This window comes from Dermacentor albipictus, chromosome 10, assembly GCF_038994185.2.
Source record: "Dermacentor albipictus isolate Rhodes 1998 colony chromosome 10, USDA_Dalb.pri_finalv2, whole genome shotgun sequence".
Taxonomy (NCBI): Eukaryota; Metazoa; Arthropoda; class Arachnida; order Ixodida; family Ixodidae; genus Dermacentor; species Dermacentor albipictus.
The window spans coordinates 50057325-50071685 of NC_091830.1; the positions used below are offsets into that span (position 1 = coordinate 50057325).

The 14361-nt window shown below is 46.5% G+C and overlaps 1 long non-coding RNA gene and 6 other non-coding genes across 7 annotated transcripts in view; 1 reads left to right on the forward strand and 6 right to left on the reverse strand.

Annotated features, from left to right (window-relative positions):
- LOC139050995 (uncharacterized) overlaps positions 1-14361 on the forward strand; it is a 177069-nt gene that overhangs the window by 75738 nt on the left and 86970 nt on the right. The gene's annotated exons all lie outside the window — the stretch shown is intronic.
- TRNAL-CAG (transfer RNA leucine (anticodon CAG)) lies at positions 2183-2266 on the reverse strand. The gene has a single exon. It is a non-coding gene; the product is annotated as a tRNA-Leu (tRNA).
- On the reverse strand, positions 2406-2489 carry TRNAL-CAG (transfer RNA leucine (anticodon CAG)). Its single transcript has one exon. It is a non-coding gene; the product is annotated as a tRNA-Leu (tRNA).
- Positions 2629-2712, reverse strand: TRNAL-CAG (transfer RNA leucine (anticodon CAG)). The gene has a single exon. It is a non-coding gene; the product is annotated as a tRNA-Leu (tRNA).
- On the reverse strand, positions 2852-2935 carry TRNAL-CAG (transfer RNA leucine (anticodon CAG)). The gene has a single exon. It is a non-coding gene; the product is annotated as a tRNA-Leu (tRNA).
- TRNAL-CAG (transfer RNA leucine (anticodon CAG)) lies at positions 3075-3158 on the reverse strand. The gene has a single exon. It is a non-coding gene; the product is annotated as a tRNA-Leu (tRNA).
- TRNAL-CAG (transfer RNA leucine (anticodon CAG)) lies at positions 3298-3381 on the reverse strand. Its single transcript has one exon. It is a non-coding gene; the product is annotated as a tRNA-Leu (tRNA).

Sequence of the window (14361 nt, forward strand, 5' to 3'; positions counted from 1 at the left end):
ACCAAACAGTGGTCGCTGAAAGACACTGGTATAACAACATATTCGTCACAACACATCACAAGGTCAAGTGGGATGTAGGCTCTATCCAAACGCGCGTGACTTTGTCCCTGAAAATGTGTGAACTCAACCCCGCCATTAGACATGCAGAGGGCCACATCTTCTAGTCCATTCTCTGCAATCAATTCCGTCAATAACAGTGCGCTTTGATCGCGCAAATTTACACGTTTAGAGCGGTCCTCAATCGCGCACACACAGTTGAAGTCACCAATTAATATCACATATTTACTACAATCAAGGAAACCACCAATCTCTTCAAAGAATGCTTTCCTTTCGTTGTCACGATTTGGGGCGTACAAGCAAATCACGCGCCATTCAAAATTCATTAACGACAAATCACAAACCACGAAGCGCCCGCTCTCACTGCTTCTTATACTTGTCTCAACTGCACCCATCGATCTTTTTATAAAAATTGCACACCCTCCCGATAAGCCATCAGCATGTGACACACAAACATTATACGTTGCGCTGAAAGGCGCAACCATTCGATCAGTTTCGTCCTCCCTGTGTACTTTTGTTTCTTGCACGGCGATCACGTCTAAATCATGTTCCGCAAATAGCCTACTTAATTGGTATTGGCGTCTTCTAGACGAAAGCCCGCGCACATTTAGAGTGGCGAAACGAACTGCTCTCTCAAGTCTAACAGCCATCTTTATCTTTAAAAAAAGGATGCGCTCACCAAACAGTCTGTGCCCCGATATTGGGGTACAACCCCGGTGCGTTAGCCGTGCTGTCAAGTGGGCGGCTTAGCCGCCCTCTTCTCCCCCTCCGTAACGTTTGGCTTTGGGGTGGGCCGCAGCCGGCGACTGGTGAACGCTTTCGTCGGCGGTTCACTGCTGTTGGCGTCCTTTGTCTCTGCACCGGCGTCGTCTCGTGGTCTCTTTCCCAGCGCACTGCTGTCTTCTGCTTCACGGTAATCCATGGCGGCCACTTCGTCACTCTTGTGGTGAACTCCCGCTGTCTCTTTATTTGCACTTGTGTTGTTGGCACCACTTTCGATGAATTCGGAGCCCTGTATCTTGGCTTTTGCGTCTGCTGTAATTTCTGCCGGTACAGTGGCTGTCAAATTTTCCGCAGTAGTGTTTTCCGATTGCTTACTTCCTTTGGTGCTGGTGCCTTGCACTCCTGATGTTGTTGCAGAATGCAGACATTCTTCGGCTTCCGTTTCGTCCATGGTGAGCTCGGATTTCTCCGTGCTCAACGTGGCCATGGCAGCTGCCGCATACGTCCTCGAGCAGTTTTCTACGGCGTGTCCAAAGCGTTTGCAGACATTGCACCGCGGAACGCGGCAGTCCTTTCTTATGTGGCCAATCTGTTGGCAGCGCAAGCACCTCGGCGCTCTTCCGGGCGCTACGACAAGGGCTAGCTCACCTCCGACGCGCAGCTGATGTGGTATATCATCCAACGTAACGTCAGCCTTCAGTCGCACCACAACTGTACGTGTCATGGTGCTCTGTTGGCTGTAGCCGTCAAGGCGCCATTTATCCAGTCCTATTTCCAAGACGGTTCCGTAGGGGCTCAGGGCGTTTCGCACGTCTTCTTCGCGTACATGGTAGAGCAGCCAGTGAAGCTTCAGACGGACGTCGCGGTGACTTGGATCAATTACGATGCATCTCCGACCCTTGACCATCAATTCCGGTTCGGCCAAAAATTTCTTGGCGCCTTCAGCAGTCTTGCAGGTAACCGCCCACACATGATTCATTTGATATGCGCCGAGCGCAAGAACCTCGGTGGGCGGAACACGTTGAAACAGTGGCTCACGAAAATCTTCTGCGCGATATGGTCTACCTTTTACATCAGCATGTAGAAAAACGGTATTTTGAACAACGTACCCAGTTGGCAGTGGGGGCAAAATGATTGCATAGTCCTGCGACATTTCGTTCCTGGTACCGCGGCTATGGTGGGCCGCTACATCCGCTCCGACGGAGCTCATATCAGCCACGTCCGTACACTACGGTGGCCGGAAGTCAACTCGGCCATCCTGACGGGACACGACAGGAAAGGAAAGTGGTACAGAGCGAACGATACTTTAGCTTTGCGTATTCAGAAAAGCGAAAAATGAGAGATGGAGCGCTACCTACATTTCTTTGTTTTACGTCTGTTGGCACTGCAAAAAAGGAACCCTTGTCAGAAGTGGGATTCGAACCCACGCCCGGAATACCGGACTGCGACCTGAACGCAGCGCCTTGGACCGCTCGGCCATCCTGACGGGACACGACAGGAAAGGAAAGTGGCACAGAGTGAACGGTACTTTAGCTTTGCGTATTCGGAAAAGCGAAAAATGAGAGATGCAGCGCTACCTACATTTCTTCTTTTTACGTCGGTTGGCACTGCAAAAAATGAACCCTTGTCAGAAGTGGGATTCGAACCCCCGCCCGGAAGACCGGACTGCGACCTGAACGCAGCGCCTTGGACCGCTCGGCCATCCTGACGGGACACGACATGAAAGGAAAGTGGTACAGAGCGAACGGTACTTTAGCTTTGCGTATTCAGAAAAGCGAAAAATGAGAGATGCAGCGCTACCTACATTTCTTTGTTTTACGTCTGTTGGCACTGCAAAAAAGGAACCCTTGTCAGAAGTGGGATTCGAACCCACGCCCGGAAGACCGGACTGCGACCTGAACGCAGCGCCTTGGACCGCTCGGCCATCCTGACGGGGCACGGCAGGAAAGGAAAGTGGTACAGAGTGAACGATACTTTAGCTTTGCGTATTCAGAAAAGCGAAAAATGAGAGATGCAGCGCTACCTACATTTCTTTGTTTTACGTGGGTTGGCACTGCAAAAAAGCAACCCTTGTCAGAAGTGGGATTCGAACCCACGCCCGGAAGACCGGACTGCGACCTGAACGCAGCGCCTTGGACCGCTCGGCCATCCTGACGGGACACGACAGGAAAGGAAAGTGGTACAGAGCGAACGGTACTTTAGCTTTGCGTATTCAGAAAAGCGAAAAATGAGAGATGCAGCGCTACCTACATTTCTTTGTTTTACGTCTGTTGGCACTGCAAAAAAGGAACCCTTGTCAGAAGTGGGATTCGAACCCACGCCCGGAATACCGGACTGCGACCTGAACGCAGCGCCTTGGACCGCTCGGCCATCCTGACGGGACACGACAGGAAAGGAAAGTGGTACAGAGCGAACGATACTTTAGCTTTGCGTATTCAGAAAAGCGAAAAATGAGAGATGGAGCGCTACCTACATTTCTTTGTTTTGCGTCGGTTGGCACTGCAAAAAAGGAACCCTTGTCAGAAGTGGGATTCGAACCCACGCCCGGAAGACCGGACTGCGACCTGAACGCAGCGCCTTGGACCGCTCGGCCATCCTGACGGGACACGACAGGAAAGGAAAGTGGCACAGAGTGAACGGTACTTAAAAGCTTGTACTTAAAAGTATTTAAGCTTGCACATTTGTTGTTTAATTATTAGTTTTGCACATAATTGCGGAAACCTCGTTCTTATTCTATTACGTTCCACGAAGCACGTTTTAGGTTTCCTGCGGTGTCGTCGGTGAACTGAACGGGTCACCTTAACAATATGTCAAGAACATCGGTCGCATGTTATACGTGATTGTAAATGTGTGATCCAATGTGTGATCCAATGTGTGACGTCATCCCGTCTCGGTGGCGATGTTCGTATTAATATAACGCGGGGTGGTGCACCGACCAAAATGAGAGCTAAAATTTAATGACATTTCGGTTCCCCTGCGGGGGAGCCTTGTTCACAATAACTGATAGCCGAGTATACGGTGCGTGGTTTCGTCTGTGTGGCGCGCTCTGATTGGTCATTTCAAAGTGCATCGATCAGTTTTAGCGCGTTATTGTATTGGGTGTGGCAATAAATTTACGGCTGTGATGCTAACTTGTGTTTAATGTCTTGTAGGTTGCGTTTATCTGTGGATGCAGTAGGCTGGGTGCAGCTTACGTTCATGAAAACCGTAAAGGTTGTCTATGATGTGTTTTGAGCCCTTCTATAAAATTTTTTTAGGTTAGTTTTCCCTCTCTCGTATGACTTTTGTTCATCGTTTTTCAATATGCGTCTAAGACTATGCTTTCCCATGCGACATGAAAACAAAAAAATGCCGAACCGTATTGAATTATCAAAACTTGCTGCTATTAGACGATTCACTGTCGTCTGCCCGTGCTGTTAGCCTGATCTTATTGTATCACATTGCTGGTCGTTTCAATTGAGCACTAAGTCGAAGAGCAGTAGTGTGCATACTCGCGGTCTCGCTCATACTGCAGCACACGGTGTGAGCGATACGAAGATATCGCCATCACGTTGAATATTTTAAAAAAATGTTTAACATCCCGGAAGTGCACGGCTTACGAAGGTACGTAGCCTGAGTGGTGGACTCCGGAATAGCTTTGACAATTCGGGGTCCGTTGACCTAAACCAAAGCATGGTATACACGAGCTTGTTTCGCAGTCCGGCAGCGCCAGAAAATGCGGCTTCCGCAGCCAGGAATTGAACGCGGGAGCTCGTACTCAGCAGTGAAACGCCATATACTATACTGAGCCAGTGCTTACCTTTTATTTCTTTTCATGTTATTCGTTAGAATGAGTAAGAAAATGTTGTCTTTACAGGATCTCCTTACTCTGTTGCAAGCACCAGGTGGTCTCAACCAACGACGGGTAAACGAGCAGCACATACAAAGAAAACCTCATAGCAAGACCATTGGATAAAAAACATTTCTTTTTCCCCCGCGGTCGTGCTCAATACACAGCGTCACCCTCTCTCACACGATAGCCTAGGAAGGAGTAGCTAAGCACCTAACCAAAAGCAGATGCCAAACCGATTAGGAAACATCAACAGCTGCAATGGCAAGAAGCTGCATGAAGTACAGTATTGTTATTCTATTAAGTTACTTGCACTCAAAGAAGTGTCTCTGTTTCATTAAGACGAGTGTGTGATTGTTCTACGTATATAGCGGAGGTCAGTTCACCGTTATTTTAGTGACGTACGTCGCTCTGTGATTATTACACCACCTGTCCCGTCACAACGAACACCAGCTGTCGCCACACAGTTAACTCTTAAATTCGAACTTTATTTGCATAAAGTAGCTTTACATGACGCGAGAGACCCAACAGAAAAAAAAATGCTTTCATAGATGACAGCTCCGCGGAGTCGCGCGGACCCCCCTTTAGTAGCAGAGAGGCAGCGCACAAAAATCTACAAAACAAGTGCATTATATAATGCTGAATAAATACACGCATTATGTATAGTACATAATAAACATGTAGCCATAGAAATTGCGTGAGCGCTAAAAGGAGGTAACATAGAGTGTGGGTAACTAGAGGGTCAATACAAGCAACACATATAAACATATAGCAGCGTCTAAATGTAACATAGGAATGCAGTGTAGGAAATCTAACATCAATCAATCAATCAATCAATCAATCAATCAATCAATCAATCAATCAATCAATCAATCAATCAATCAATCAATCAATCAATCAATCAATCAATCAATCAAGGTTATTTTTCGCAATATGCACAGCGAAAAAACATAATGATGAACGGAAGCTATCCTGCCACAGCGAACGCTATATATCAGGCTTGTCACTGTTGCCGTTTCATCGCGAGGACGCCTCCAGCGCAGCGGGCTGAAAGTGCACGGCGCAACCGAAATTCACAGCCCCCCGAACACTTCCCCGCCTTGTGACACCCCTGGGCCGGGTTCCATGCTCCGGTGACCTCACGTCGTGACCGCACATTCCAGTTCCTTCAAGGTTGCGCCGGTGCGCTGTCGTATGGCCATTTGTCGGTCGCTTTACGACGCTTCCATCGATCGAGTAAGAGAGCGCTAAATCTAGAACGCGCCCGCGGGGCCGATGTCCTTGCGCTTCTCTACAGAAAGCGCCGCCTGTCAAAGCGTGCGCTGTGTTTTGATGCTTTCTTTATCTGCTCCTACACTGCCGCGTTGTTGTTCTTTCGAAGGTTGCTTACCTTAGTCCTTGTTCTTGTTCCATAGTGAAATGGCGCAACCCACTCTGGAGGATCGGCCATGAGTCGGGTGGTGAAGGAACTGTTATCAATTGCTTTTTTAAAAATAAATCAGGGTTAAATGAAATAAGTATTTTGTAGATGGGATTTAAAGTGTCTACTGTTGCGGATATGAATAATCAATCATCTAAGTAAAATATAAAAAAATGAATTTGTGAGCATAATATGTATTAAGAAGAATTCTCGCCTGCGATTCCTTTTGTCTCACACAGAAAGGTGCAGGGGGCTTCACAAACGTTCCTGTGGCTGTAACCCAAAGGAAAGAATTACGGGAAGAGTAAAATTCAAGCCACGCTTTTGGAGGGGTTCCTCTAAAGATCTTTTCCTTTGGATAACGAAACGGCGGCATGTCAAAAAGAAGTGTTGCAGAGATCCACTCTCATTGCATAAAGGACACAAAGGCGATATAGTCACACCAGACCTGTGGAGGTAAAAGTTCGGTGGTCTGGGCTTCAGTTCAGTTCAGTCTGTGTGAGATGTCTTCTTTCTTTCCTCCTTTCTTCTCTTCTTCCCACGTCTTTGTCAGTAGGTTTGTTCAAAATTACAATACTTAGTACTAGTGTTGGCATGATTTTTAAACTCTGTCGCTAATATGAAACAAAGATGTCGCCAAATTTCCGCTAAATCTTGCTCCAAGGTCGCTAAAATTGTCGCTAGTATCTTTTATTAATTTGTAAGTAACGTAAACTAGCACTGCGTTACATCATCTACCGAAACCTTTTACATTTGTCTATAGGGTCCATGTGTGTGAGGAATAAACTGAGAGTTTACCAGCAGAGATGTAGTGGGCTGTTAGTTTACGATTAATCTTGCACAACCACGCACGATGTGATAGCTGGGATCTGGCGTTCGCCTCTTGAATGTGAGGTCACACATGCTGCAAGATACAGAAAAACACAAGCAATCTGACTTTCCTAGCCCGCAAAGGCACTTGGTCCTCCGCATTACCCCTGCAAATTTTCAAATTTCTTAGCGCTCCTGAGAGGAAAGCTAAATTCTTGTACACGCACTTTGTCCAACGTTACACGGCGATGACAATTACGTGACCTTTACGCACATCAAATGCTACGCTCCAGCTCATTCACCTGCTTTAAAGCTCGTCGTTGTATTGCTTTTCCAAGGCCCATAAGATAAGGAAGCAGTGTGTTCAGATTGGCGTGAAGAGCCCAGCCGCTCCGATGCCTAGGCCTTTCGGTACCTCATCTGTCTTATGATTCACTTGCTTCGTTTGAAATCGCACCCTAAAATTGATTGCAACAGGCTACTGAGATGATGATGATGACGAAAAACTTTATTTGTCCCTCTTTAAAGGGAAGGGGAGAACGACTGGCCGTGGCGAGCGGTACGGTCCGAGCTCTTGTGCGCTAGCTTAGTTTTGCTAGAAGAAGACTAATCTTTCGATGTTGTGTTCTCGGTGTCTCTCTTGGGGACCACGACCGAGACCCGAGAAGCTACGTTCACGCAAGGTTCTGGTAAATTTATTTACTGATACTCTTGCAAATGTCCACCAACTGAACAGATTCAGTGAAAGCGTTGAACGCGGAGCTTTTCGACCCATTAAAATCGGTTTCGTGAAGAAAAAAACGCATTTTGTGAGCACACTGGGAATTCTGCGAAAACCACCATGCTGCGAAGCACAGTATGAAGATTGCCGATGTGAAGGCAATCTTCATACTGTGCTAAGGTATGTTACCATGTACATCATGGTAACATACCTGCCTTCCCCGCCTTTTAGACACACCTGTCATACTAGCACAGCCAGTGTTCATGAAGATGTGTGGTGTTTAACGGTGCAAGGGTCAGGAACGCCAAAAGGACGCCATATAATATAGCGCACTTCATTTCTCTCTTGGCTCCTCTTCAGAACAACATTCCTTAAGTGTGTTTCATTCTACATGGCAACAGGTTTCTTTTTTTTTTTTTGCTTTCCATTTGCACTTTGATGGCGGAACTGCAGAAGGAGCAGGCTGACGTATTCCATTTGCAAAAGTTATCGATTTCAAGAACGGCAACCTCGGTTGGCGACCAAACCGACGCGCTGGTGTTCTCTGACTTCGATCTCTGCGGCGCATTCTGTTAAAGGCAGTGCTGACCAGCAATTACGATGCGCGAAGCGTCAAGGCTTCCTTGCTCAAGTCCGGTGCATCTTAAGTTCAGTGACTCGTTACGGGGAACGCTCTCAACATCCAAAACATGGGCAATTTTACGGAGCATGCTTGATCCATACAATACAAAAACAGTCACTACTAGAGCATTACGCACATTGGTAGGAGAGTTTAAGGGGGATGACGCATCCTTGATCCAAACCCTGGCAGACAGATACATCGGGACAGGAGGAGATAACATCGATAAGAGAGAGTACAAAGGCATGGATAATCCCAAGCTTGATGCACCCATAACGAAACAAGAAGTATATGCCGCCGCTCTTGCATTAAAACGTAACTCAGCCCCAGGCGAGGACGGCATCACGAATGCTATGTTAAGAAATATGAGTGATCAGCAACTGGAACGCCTAACCCGGTACTTCAATGAGAAAATCTGGGAAACGGGAGAGCTTCCTAATCAATGGAAAGAAGCGACCATCATATTAATACCTAAACCGGGGAAAGCTAGAACATTGCAGAATCTCAGGCCAGTATCGCTAACCTCCTGCTTAGGCAAACTTTTCGAAAAGGTCCTTCATATCAGGCTTACCAGCTATATTGAAGGGCACGAACTTCTCTCGCACAACATGTACGGCTTCAGACAACATCTTTCTACACAAGACATATTCGTAAGGCTACGAGATGACGTGCTGCAAAATGTACGTACAGGGGGAGAGAACATCATAGCAGCGCTTGACTTAAAAAGCGCTTTTGATACGATCTCCCATACCCTCATACTTGAAGAGCTCGAAAGAATGGGCTGTGGAATTAGGATCCACAATTACATCCGCTCTTTCCTTACTGAACGTAAAGCCACAATAGGTATGGAAAATATTCGATCTTCCAAACTCCCCATGCCTAACAGAGGCACACCACAGGGTGCCATCCTCTCACCACTTCTATTTAATGTCGCAATGAACCGCTTGGCACGACAACTAGAGAAAATTAACGACCTCAACTTCGCGTTTTACGCAGACGACATCACGTTATGGGCCTGCAAAGGCTCGTTAGGGCAAAAAGAACAAACTATCCAGGAGGCTATCGACTCGGTGAAGGACTTCGCAGAACAAAACGGTATGCAATGCGCTCCGGAAAATCTGAGTTTATCCGGATCCACGGGCGTAACTACAGAAACAAACCGAACATCCACCTAACTATGGGTGACCAGAGGTTACCAGAAAGAAATATGATCAGAATACTAGGACTATGGTTACAAAGCAACAAAAGAGCCACTCACACCATTGCGACTCTAAAATCAAGCACGAGGAGCATCGCTAGACTAATTAGCAGAATTACAAAGAAAGGTAAAGGGCTCCACGAAAACGAAACCATAACACTAGTCCAGGCTTTTATTCTTAGCAAAATAACATACGGACTACCATATCAAGAGCTAACCCCGTCGGAAATCAAAGAAATCGACCTACTAATACGTGGCGCGTATAAGGCAGCGCTTGGGCTTCCTAAGAATGCGGCAAACGAGAGGGTGCAAGCTCTAGGCATATACAACACATTTGAAGAGTTAAGAGCAGCCGTTCTCATGACACAAAGAGAACGACTATGCCTCACAAGCACAGGTAAAAACGTTCTGTCGCGTTTAGGTTACCCATTGCGACCGCAGTACTCCAGGGAACAAACGACCGCAATGCCGGATCCAATACGCGAGCGCATAGTGGTCTCCCCAATCCCACGCAACATGAACAAAACTTATCACACAGCGAGAAGACAAGCGAGAGCTAAACATCTTCAGAAAACCTTCGGCAGTAATCAAGATGTAATGTATACTGATGCAGCTAGATTTAGCAAAGGACATGTAATAGTGGCAGTTCAACCCACACGCCAGGGAACGCTTCACACATCAGCCTCGATACGTACTAGGTGCACTGCTACAGCGGAAGCAGCGGCGATTGCTCTCGCTATCGCATACAAGGAAAAGCAAAGCAGCTCAGCTTTAATAATGTCCGATTCACAAGTGGCATGCAGAATGTACCTACAAGGCAACATACCACAAGTCGCCCTTAAGATCATAGGCGACACATTGAAAGAAGATCATGCAATATTATGGTGTCCTGGTCACGAGGGTATCTCGGGAAACGAACAGGCACACACTCTAGCTCGAGGCTTTACTAACCGAGCTGGAGATACGCACAACGATGAAAAAGACGATCGCCTACTGGTCCGCGATATACTGGAGCACCAGCGAAGAACCCGGCAACAGTACGCCCCACCCCACAAACTACTCAATGTAGAGGAGGCGCAGAAATATAGAAGAATACAGACGGATACCTACCCACATTTGGGTAGATACCATAAAATAAACCCAACCTTGTACACTAACTCTTGCCCGTGGTGCGGGTCATGGCCTTCATTGCCTCACGTAACATGGGAGTGCGCCAAAAGACCTCATGCCATTAATTCACCTTTGGTACTCACCTTGCTAAGGGAGCCCTGGGAGGCCATCCTCGCTCTTGCTGACCTTGAGGCCCAGAAAGGCCTCTTGGACCAAGCTGGGCGGGTCGCGATGGCCACTGGAGTCTTGGAATAGGGACCCACCCTGCACCGCTCCCTTCCACCATTTTTTTTTTTGCCTCATCAATAAATGTTTATTCCTCCTCCCTGCCTACAAGAGTTACGCGCTAGCAACGTGGCATTAGTGCCCCATTGACTCCATGCTGGAACGTCCGCCCGGGCTAGTTAAACGTACAAGGAAAGTGGTGTAATTATATACGAAAGATGTGTGCCACTGATTTCTGCAAGCGCGGCGTGAAAGTATACCGTGCTTCATTCTCCATCCCGTCTCACAGTTACGCGACGTTTTCTGACTCTCCGCGTTTGGAGGAGAGTTTCCTTGTTTGAAGCTTTCCTTGCCTTTGGAGAATACTGCGCCTTATTACATGCATTGCGTGGTCGCTGCCTGCAAAGATAACGCGATTTTGTCTCGTCCTTGTTCCTTTGCGGTTGCATGTGTTAACGCGGTTATAATTTTCGAATCAAGTATGCACCAACTCGCTTAAACAGAAGTTTTAAAGATAACGCCACCGTGTCCATAGTAACACGCACGCGCACATGTACGGACGCACGGAAAGCAGTCCAACCTCGTAAGGATTCAGGAGAGGAATACCCGGAGGAAAACGATAAGCTTATCGTATGCAAAGCAAAGCATGACGCTGGTCTGCAGGTCTAGGGCAGCCAACCGAACACCTTCCCCAGTTAACTTCGCTACCTCCATATCTCCACGTTCTCTATATCTCAGTGGGCTTTATGTTTCCTTAGACAAGCATATTTTGTACGGCTATCTGCGACATTGTTGGAGCGCCATAACGACAGGGTACACTCAGAACGTGCGGGTGCAGGGTCGATAACCGCCGTTCTTCTGTCACGTTGGACATCTTTACTTTCTATGTCCTACCTCAACGGAGTCGATGAAATGCTTAAGGCGAGCAGAAATATCATCTTTTTTTGTTTTATATAACGGTAACACTCCCTGCAGTCTTTTTTGGGCAGTGTCTAGTAAACAACCGAGTGAGGCCTGTACGCCACTTAGCTGTTTAAACAACGCGTATTTGCATTAGCCTTGCATCATCCAATTTTTTTCGGGTCATAAATGCGCGCATTTTTTTCTCCTCTAATTTCCATGTAGGCGCCGCACACGACTACTAAATGATTTGGGAACAGCTTTGAGTGCATGTTTTCTTTTATTCTTGTTTTACGCACCAAAACCAAGACCTGATTACGAGACATCGTAGCGGGATCTCTAGATTTTGGTCATCTGTGGTTCTTTAGCGTGCACCCAATACACGGTACCCGAGCGTTTTCTTTCCTACTTCTTTAGTTTTGCATTCCATTCACAGCCTAATAAATGCAGCCACCGCGGACGGACGGACGGACGGACGGACGGATGGATGGATGGATGGATGGATGGATGGATGGATGGATGGATGGATGGATGGATGGATGGATGGATGGATGGATGGATGCCTTCGAGAGGGCGCGTTATGTGTAGAGCGTGCCGTTGCCTTGAGAGTATACATTACTCAGTGGGGAAGGAGCTTCAAGGTTAGGCCTAAGGAGTGCGAACATCAAGCAAAAAATTATTGAAGGGTCCCTAATACTTTGCAGCACATGAGTGACGTGCGCCTAAGTTAGACAATGCAGTGATGGCCACAAGCTGGAGGGACACCGATACATATATTCATATACTCATTAGACACTCAATGTCATGGTCAGTGTCATGTGCAAGCAAATGGCGGCACGTGTAGGTCAAAGAAGGCTGCTGCAGATTCTCAGGGGCAGGCCGCAGAGTGTTTGTTTCTATGTTGAACTAAAGCTTTCTCGCTGAGATCGACGCACTTTTTCGTACGCATCTGTCCTCTAACGCTCAACGCCGTGGACACCATGATTCGACAAACGGCATAGGAAACCTTTTCTCGCGGACAACCGAGTGCGTTTAGACGCTTGGCGCGCTTCGAGCCGCATTTGCACTATAGAAGAAAACCGAAACTATAGAAGAAACACCACAAGTACGCCATGACACTATGGATCACCCCTGAAAATTTTACGAAATAACATATGCATGATGCAGTGCACGTAAAAATGTTTATATGATATGCAGCGCGTCTGTATTTCACTGCAAATAAAATCAGTTCTTCGCATGAAGTGCTGCTCTTTAATACTGATATTTAGGCCTAGAAAGCCGCACTTCGTATGTACACACGCATGGTTCACGAGTTAGTGACATGAAGAATGCTTCGCTTTTGGTCGATGTCATCTGGCGTTGTGTCTGCCTGTATTTCCTTATTTATTGATTTTTTGCAGGTATTCTGTGTTTGCTGTTTCCTGTAACTTGAACGTACATATACGACATACTACAACCTCAGTTAATGCTGTATATTATTGTCAGAATATTTCAGTGGCGCAGCCAGGAGGCGTCACACCGAGAACGCGCCACCGCGCCCCCCTCTCCCCCCCCCCAGAAATTTCTGTGTTGTGGGGCCTGCCTAGCCCCCTACCCCCTCCCTCCTCACCCTCCCTGTCCCCTGTCCAATGCATAATCGCTCTCCCCCTTTTACCCTGCCACCGAAAAAGGTTTCAAGCTACGCCGCTTGAAAAACGAAATATGGAACCGCGAGTTGTGGTCGTACCACATTGTCTTACTTTTTTCGTTTTGTATTTTTTTGCGTTTTATATGCACGCTAGTCTTCTTTGTTGCTGCTTTAGTTCGTACTTCGTACGCTCACCTTATGTAATTCCCTCGATCCATTAAGGTGCACTAAATGAAATTTAATACAATTCGCTGCAAATAAGTTCTTCTGCTTCACATTGATGCAGCGTTTCGTGTATTGAATGGCTGCTTACATGTACAGGGCGATCATATTTAAGCTTTTGCAGAACTTAAGAAAAAAAAATCGCCTGTGGCAGATAGCATACTTCCTGTCATTGATCTGGACTATTCGTAGAGGCGGCCATTTATACTACGATAAATCGAAACAGATATTATAATAATTAACAAAAACTTTATAATTCTCATTTAATTACATTACGACACATTAAAATTTACTAGCTGTAAACGGTGAGTTTGCAAGACCTATCTACTCGAAATTAATTTCAAGTATGACACCAGTTTCGAGATACGTTATTTCCCGAAATGTGGAACAAGATTAATGAGCGTCCCAGTTGTTTTCTGGTTCAATGCATAACATAGCATTTCGTTAAAAAAGTACGTAGAACAATATGCATCTTTAGGTCAAGTTTAATGGCGCATTTCTCTTAACTGGCGTCATTCTGGAAGTTCATTACAAGCGGATACGCCTTGCAAACTCACCGGCCACAATTAGTAAATTGCAACATGTACGTACCGTAAATTAGCTAATTCATAAGATAATCAGTGAATATCTTGTTAATTATTTGAATGTAGGTTTCGATTTCTCGTGTAAGTAATGTCCGCCTCTCAGAATGATACAGCTCAAGGACTATAATCATGTTATGTGCAACAAGGCATTTTTAAAAATTCCATAAAACTTAAAAAATGATCACCCTGTAAAGGAAGGAAGAACGAGTCGAAATTTAGCCTTCTTGTACATCACGGAGAATTCGCTCGCTTTGCCCGCGTGAAACTTCGCCGCGGATTCGCCGTCGCAAATGCACAGTAAACGGAAAATACTGCG